This window comes from Arachis ipaensis, chromosome B9, assembly GCF_059453495.1.
Source record: "Arachis ipaensis isolate K30076 ecotype BB chromosome B9, ASM5945349v1, whole genome shotgun sequence".
Lineage (NCBI taxonomy): Eukaryota > Viridiplantae > Streptophyta > Magnoliopsida > Fabales > Fabaceae > Arachis > Arachis ipaensis.
The window spans coordinates 44,456,426-44,464,227 of NC_142444.1; positions in this window are offsets into that span (position 1 = coordinate 44,456,426).

The following is a 7,802-nucleotide window of genomic DNA, read 5'->3' on the forward strand; positions in this document are numbered from 1 at the left end:
GATATGCATGTTGTAGTGGATTTTAGGTTGTTAGGTAGCCTAGGCTGTGGTTAGTGGATTTAGGTCTGTTTATTTGCGCTGTTCATGTTTATTGCTTTATGTTTTCGCAATCCTGCTGTTGCTATAATGTTAGTTCATATGCTGTACTCTCCTGTATATTGCTGCTCTTTACATTGATTTTTCATGATTATATTCCTTATATGTAACTGCAAGCTTTAATTTTAATTCATATGAACTATTTGATTGCTGTTTATTTTCCGGGACAATCCAATTTTAGCCAGAATGCTGCCCAAATTTCTGTAAAATGTTTTCATTCATGTTTTGGTTTTGGTATTTTGAACTCCGTTTTCCTCTGCTTTATCCAAACCATTTCATGAATGCTAGGGCATGCTTTCTATCATTTTTGATTTCCTGTTTCATAAACTGCATTTGTGATGTTTTGATTCCAATTTTTGCTTTCTCTATATCTATTTGAATCAGCATCAACCTGTTTTCCTTATGTGGTTATGAGTTACCTATAGTTTCTAACTGTGAATACTTGTTACTTGGAATATTTTCATTATGCCACTTACTTTAACCCACTTTCTACTAACTCACTAATGTTAACTTCCTAAACTCTTTTTCACTTCTAACCAAACTAACCTTTTAAAATCTTTCTCCTGGTTTTTCACTTTCTTTTAACCTTCTAACCATGGCATAATGTTAATTTTTCTATTTAACATGAATTCAATTACATTTTGGATTGTAAATTCTTCTTTTTGAACTTTTAACTCCTACACAATCCTTAATGCGCATTTACTTAACTCATTTTCCTTATCCTATTGCTCATTTGCCACTTTGTGTTTTCTTTGATTATTTGCCTATTTGATTTCCTATTTTTATATATCCTGGTTTTTCGTTTTTCAGGATGTCTGCCAGTCAGAGGAAAGAAAAAGGCAAGGCTACTACTGGCAAACGTAAAAGGGGAGAATCATCCATGTCCATCATTGATCTCATGCATGATTCCTCCTGGTGGGAGAAAAATTTTACCCAGCAGGAGAAGGCCGACCAGCTGCTCCCTGCTAATGATCCAGTAAAATTTGCAAACCGATACTGTGAGCTGAAGTATCCGGTGTTTGCAACCTCCAGGAACCTATACCTGGAGAGGACTCTCAAGATCCCAGGAGAACTCCAGCAGTACACCACTGATCAAATCAAGCAAAGAGGCTGGTTCTTTCTGGAGAGAAATTTGACAGAGGTCAATGCATCTTAGGTAAGGGAATTTTACTGCAATTACTACATCACTACCCTAGATGCAGTGAACCTCAGAGGAAAGTAGATTCTGGTCACTAAAGAGGCCATAGAGGACATTCTGAAGCTTCTGCCTAAATCTGATCAGCCAGACGGTTATCAGAAAGCTGAGGAGGATATGCGCTATATGCGATTTGACTGGGATGCAGTCAAGGCGAGGATCGCCCTTGACCCGACAGTTCCTTGGATCATGGGTCAGAACACTACCTTGCCCAAGGGAATCAAGCGGGCATACTTGAATGATGAGGCTCGGCTATGGCATCAGATACTTAGCAACTTCATTATGCCGAGTACTCACGAGACTGAGATACCAGCCGCTATGATCACCCTCCTATGGTGTGTGATGGAGGGTAAGGACCTGTACTTGCCACGCTTTATTCGGCACTATATGGCCAGGGTCCACGTCCGAGGCACTCTCCCCTTTCCCTATTTGGTTATCCAGCTGGGCCGTCGAGCTGACGTGCCTTGGGAGGATGCTGATGAGAGGCCACCTACTGCAGAATGCAAGAAGATTATCCCGCACAGCAGGAACTTTCTGGCCTTGGGTTACAGACCTCCAGCCCTCCCTGGTGACACTGCCACACCATCTGCCGGCCCCTCTTCCTCTACAGCTACACCTTCCACCACCACTGTACCTCCACCTGCCCCAGAGCCCATCTATCATCTAGTGCACCGCCTGTTTCTACGGCTTGACCAGATGGAGCGTCGCAACAAGCGACGCTATGAGCACCTGAAGCTGATGATACGCTCTGGCAACATCCCTTCCGAGCCTAACACACCATCCGAGGCATCTGAGAAGGAGGCGGATGATCCCAAGGCTGAGACCCATCCCCAGGGAGAGACAGAGCAGGCAGGCACAAAGCAGGCTGCACCACAGGCAGAGGTTCCACATCAGATTCAGGCTGCGGATCCTGAGATCCCTATGCAGATAGCACCTCCTCTACAGTAGCCAGATCCTCAGCCCACCACTACAGAGACTTCAGCTACCATTCCTTCCAGTGATGACACCCCTTCACACCCTGCTTGATTGAGCATCAGGGACGATGCTTCATTTTAAGTGTGGGGAGGTCGCCATCTCTGGCGTATTATCTTGGTGAACCACTACAAACTCTTTTTCTTTTATTTTGGATATTTTTCTGTATTTTTCTCTCTATTTTTATTTTTATTTTCTGAGTATTTATACATTGCTACTTTTATGTATTTTTACTCTATTCCTGCATTTTGCATTTTTAGTTCATATTTTAGTTATTTAGTTTAGTTTGCAATTCTAACTTATTAGTGGATTAATTAGTATAGTTTACCCTTTTTAGCATAAGATAGCTTAGCTTAAATTGGAAAATATAAAAAGAAAGTAAGCTAGGAACTTGAACATAACAGAATCAAATCCATAAACCTTGTATATGTAGCATTACATCATGTAGTTAAACTAACAACATTTCATCAAGGAGAAACATTAAAACCTTAAAGGCCACCCTAAATAATTTTTTTATGAGAATAATAGGAATTTTTAACTAAACCTGCATAACATATATGAATGATATATGATGTTTGAGTTAGAGAACACACAGCCTGTGAGTCTTGAGCTTAATTGTATGGTTGCATTCAAACCATAATTTCATCCCTGTGTGTTTCGCTTCTTTTTATTCTGATGTTCTTTACTTTGTTTTAATCTATATGTCCAGTTGTAGAATATAGATACATACCAAGAAAGTGATTGAGGCCATTATTTGATTTTAACCCACTTGTCCTAAAAATAGCCTACCTTGTACATCACCTTTGTTAGCCCCCTTGAGCCTTTAAATCCCCCTTTTTTTTAATAACCACATTACTAGCCTTAAGCAGAAAAACAAAATAAAAATCCCAAGTTGAATCCTTGGTTAGCTTAAGATAGAAATTGTTTATTGTTTAAGTGTGGGGAAACCAATTGGAAACATAGAAAGAAAGGGTAGGAAGTTGAAAGAAATAAAATTAATCAAAATAAAATTTTTGGGAAACATGCTCATGTGAGATTAAAATAATTAATTTACCATGTGCATTAAAAAAAATAAAATAATTTATTATAATATTTTAATTTTCAGCATTTGAATAAAGGGGATACAAAAGAATTCCCCAAAATGCAAAATAAAAACAATGCACATGGGATAAAAATAAAGATCAAGACATGAGCATGTAACATCAAAAGTGAAAAAAATGGGAAAAGAGGTGAAGAAGCTCTAATTTAGAAAGTATGTATGTTAGGTGAAATCTTAGACTAATCAAGGATTCACTTAATTAGCTCACTTAGTCTTATACATATACCCTTACCTTTACCTTGGCCCCATTACAACCTTACTTAAGACCTCATGATTTTTGGTATGACTATATTCTATAATTGTTGATTGGTTAGATGAAGAACAAAGTTATAGAAAGTAAGAATAAAAATAAGAATAGAGTGATTAACCCAATAAACACTGAGTGACTAGAGAATAAACACAAAATCCAGTGAGGGTTCAATAACTCATCAACATATATCTATGCTTAATTTACTAATTGTTTTGCAAGTTTGTAAAATATTTTTCTTTCCCATCTCATTTGCAAAGGTGCTTTATTATTTAAGGGTTGGCTATGTATATATATGATTCCTTGAGAATGTGAATTAATTTAACTACAGGTGAGCTTTATATATGAGTGAATAAATTAGAATTGCATGACTCATTTAGGTAGTTGCATTTAGAATAGGTTGCATTGCATAACATTCCACCACTTTAATCTTACCTTACTCTTTACCTTGGATTTAGTATGAGGACATGCTATTGTTTAAGTGTGGGGAGGTTGATAAACCCATATTTTATGATATATTTTGTTCTTAATTTGAGTGATTTATTCAATCCTTCACCCAGTTATTCATATTAATTGCATGGTTTTACTTCTCCTTCCTTATTATGTGACGTATGTGAAAAACATGTTTCCTATGCTTTAAAATTTATTATTTTAATTACCTTTATTTCCATTCAATGCCGTGATTAGTGTGTTGAGTAGTTTCAAATCTTCTAAGGCAGGAATGACTCAAAGGATGGAAAGGAAAAATACAAAAATGGAAGGAAAGCACAAAACGGAGTCCTTGAAGAAACTGGCATCCACGCGATCGTATGGACGACGCGATCGCATGCCAAGCGCGAAGAAGCGGCGACGCGGCCGCATAACTGACGCGACCGTGCGCATTAAGCATAACATATATGACGCGGCCGCATGACTGACGTGATCGCGTGACAAGAAAAGCTCCGAATGACGCGACCGCGTGACCCACGCGGACGCGTGACAGAGGCCACGCACCAGATATTGTAGAAAATGCTCATAGCGAATTCTGAAGCCCTTTTTGGCCCAAATCCAAGTCCAGAAGGCATAGGCTAGAGGTTATGAAGTGAGGGAATGCATCCATTCAAGGGGAGCTCTCGCCAATTTTTACTTCCCATGAATTAGAATTAGTTTTGAGGGAGGCTCTCTCCTCTCTCTTGAGGATTAGGATTTAGACTTAGGATTTTTATTCGCTTTCAGGATTATCTCTTTTGATCAGGTTCAATATTCCTTTTATTTACTTTTGCAAGTTACTTTATGAATCCTTTCATGTTACGGATTACTCTTTTATTAATGTTATTTGAGGTATTTCAGTTTAATATTGATTTCTTTTATTTATGCTATTGTTGTTTTTACTCTGAAGACATTTTTATTCCAGTAGATTTACTTCTCCTTTTGATTTTGGTTAAGAAATCAGTAACTCTAGAGTTATCAAACTCAAACATGATTGATAATTGTTATCTTTGTTAATTGAATTGAACTTCAATAATCTCAATCTTTTCTTAGGAAACAAATGGGATCCGAAGATCAACCCAATTAATCTCTTGACCTTCCTTTATATTAGTAAAGGCTAACGAAGTGGAATTAAGATTCAATTATTATCATCATTGATAAGGATAGCCAGGATAGGACCTCTAATTTCTCATACCTTGCCAAAAGTTAATTTTACAGTTATTTATTTATTTTTAATTGCCATTTAAATTATTTGTCATATTCGTTCCTCATTCTTGAAACCCCAAATCTACAATCTCCATAACCAATAATAAGAACATACTTGATAAACCACGATTTTATGGTTTATCTTGTACTCAATTGAGTGGTTTTTCTTAACTCTTTACCCACTTATTCATACTATTTGCATGGTTTTATATTTCCTTCCTAATTATGTGTTTTGATTGAAAACATGCTTCTTTGATATTATATTTGCTTATTATTAATCCTCTCTTATTACCATTAGATGCCTTGATATGTGTGTTAAGTGTTTTCAGAGATTATAGGGCAGGAATGGCTTGGAGGATGGAAAGGAAGCATGCAAAAGTTGAAGGAATACAAGAAGTTGGAGAAATTGCTAAGCTGTCCAACCTGACCTCTTCACACTCAAACGGCTATAACTTTAGCTACAGAGAACCAAATGACACAGTTTTAGTTGCATTGGAAAGCTAACGTCCGGGGCTTCGATTTGATATATAATATGCTATGGTTTCTCTGAGGCTAGGTGACGCGACTGCGTGATCCATGCGGCCGCGTCGCAGTGACGGAAATCCAGCGTGGTTGAATTCAGGACCAGCGAATTCTGGGCTGTTTCTGACCCAGTTTGCGGCCCAGAAAATACAGATTAGAGGCTATAAAGTGGGGGAATGCATCCATTCATAGGGAGGCTCTCATATTCACAATTTTAGGAGTAGATGTAGTTTTTATAGAGAGAGGTTCTCTCCTCTCTCTTAGGATTAGGATTTAGGACTTCTCTTAGTTTTAGGAGTGACTCTCAATCCCAGGTTCTTTATTTTTATTTAATTTATGAACTCTTCCATGTTACATATAATTTTCTTAATTAATATTATTTGAGGTATTTCAATTCATGATTGCTTTCTATAATTTATGTTATTGTTGCTTTACATCTGAAGGGATTTTTATTCCAGTAGATTTACTTTTTCCCTTTTGGTTTTAGTTAAGAAATCAGTAACTCAGGAGTTATCTTATCTCAACATAATTGATAACTGTTGTCTTTGCTAATTGAACTGAGCTTCAATAATCCCAACCTTTTCTCAGGAAATAAATAGGATTCGAAGATCAAACTAATTAGTCCCTTGACTTTCCTTTATTTTAGTAAAGGTTGACCAAGTGGAATTAAGATTCAACTTTCATTATTATTGATAAGGATAACTAAGTCTGGACTTCTAATTTCTTATACCTTGCCAAGAGATTTTATTATTATTACTTTATTTTACTTGTCATTTAAATATACCTGTGTCCATTGCCCAAACTCAACATTCCCCAGAAATCTCATAACCAATAATAAATACACCTCCCTGCAATTCCTTGAGAAGACGACCCGAGGTTTAAATACTCGGTTATCAATTTTAAAGGAGTTTGTTACTTGTGACAACCAAAACGTTTGTACGAAGGGATTTCTGTCGGTTTAGAGACTATATCTACAACACGACTGTTTTTATGAAATTCTTTACTGGCAAAAATCCTAACGTCAAAATGGCGCCGTTGCCGGGGAATTGCAAACGTGTGCCTTATTATTGGTTATTGTAAATATTTTTTGATTTTTTCTTGTTTATTTGTTTTTATTTTTGTTTTTATTTTTGCTTTTCCATAAATTAAGAGGTTATTTGTTTTTATTTAGTTTTTAAAAAAATTTTTCAAAAATTTGTTCTTAGTGTTCATCTTGATCTTCAAGTTGTTCTTCACGTTCATCTTGACCTTCAAGCTGTTCTTAGTTGTTTTCTTCGTTTTGATCTAAAAATTTGAAATTTGGTGTCATTTTATTGTTTTTCTCTTTTCTCATTAAATTCAAAAATATTTTTAATTAATTTTTTTGAAAAAAAAATTTCAGATTTTTATTTTTAAAATTTTTATCTTATCTTATCTTATTTCAAAAATCAAATTTCAAAATTCAAATTTAAAAATTTTCAAAATTTAAATTTAAAAATTTTCAAATTCAAAATTTAAATAACCTTTTAATTTAAATTTATTTTTATTTTTATTTTTAATTTTTATATACTACTATGAACTCTCACCCCTTTGGCTATGAGTCTGGTTACAATTATGTTGCAGGAAGAAGAAATTACAATGAGAATAGACATCAAGGTTGGAACAATCAAAGATGGGAGGAGCCACAAGGATTTGATCAACCCTTATGGCAACAACCACCTCCAATGGACTATCAACAACCACCACATATGCCTATGAACCATTTCCTCAACACAACTTTGAACCACCACACTCACAAGCCAACTACCGCCATTCACCTCCATATGACCCTAACCCACATCCACCATACCAACCACCCTATGAACTGAATGAGCAATACATAGATCCACCCCAACCTCCATTGGATAATAATACACTCATCTCTAACATCATTGGTCTCACCTCTACACTCCAAAATCTTATATCCCGCATGAACCAACCCTCTACCTCCGAATCCAACCCTCAAGCTCTGGTGCACT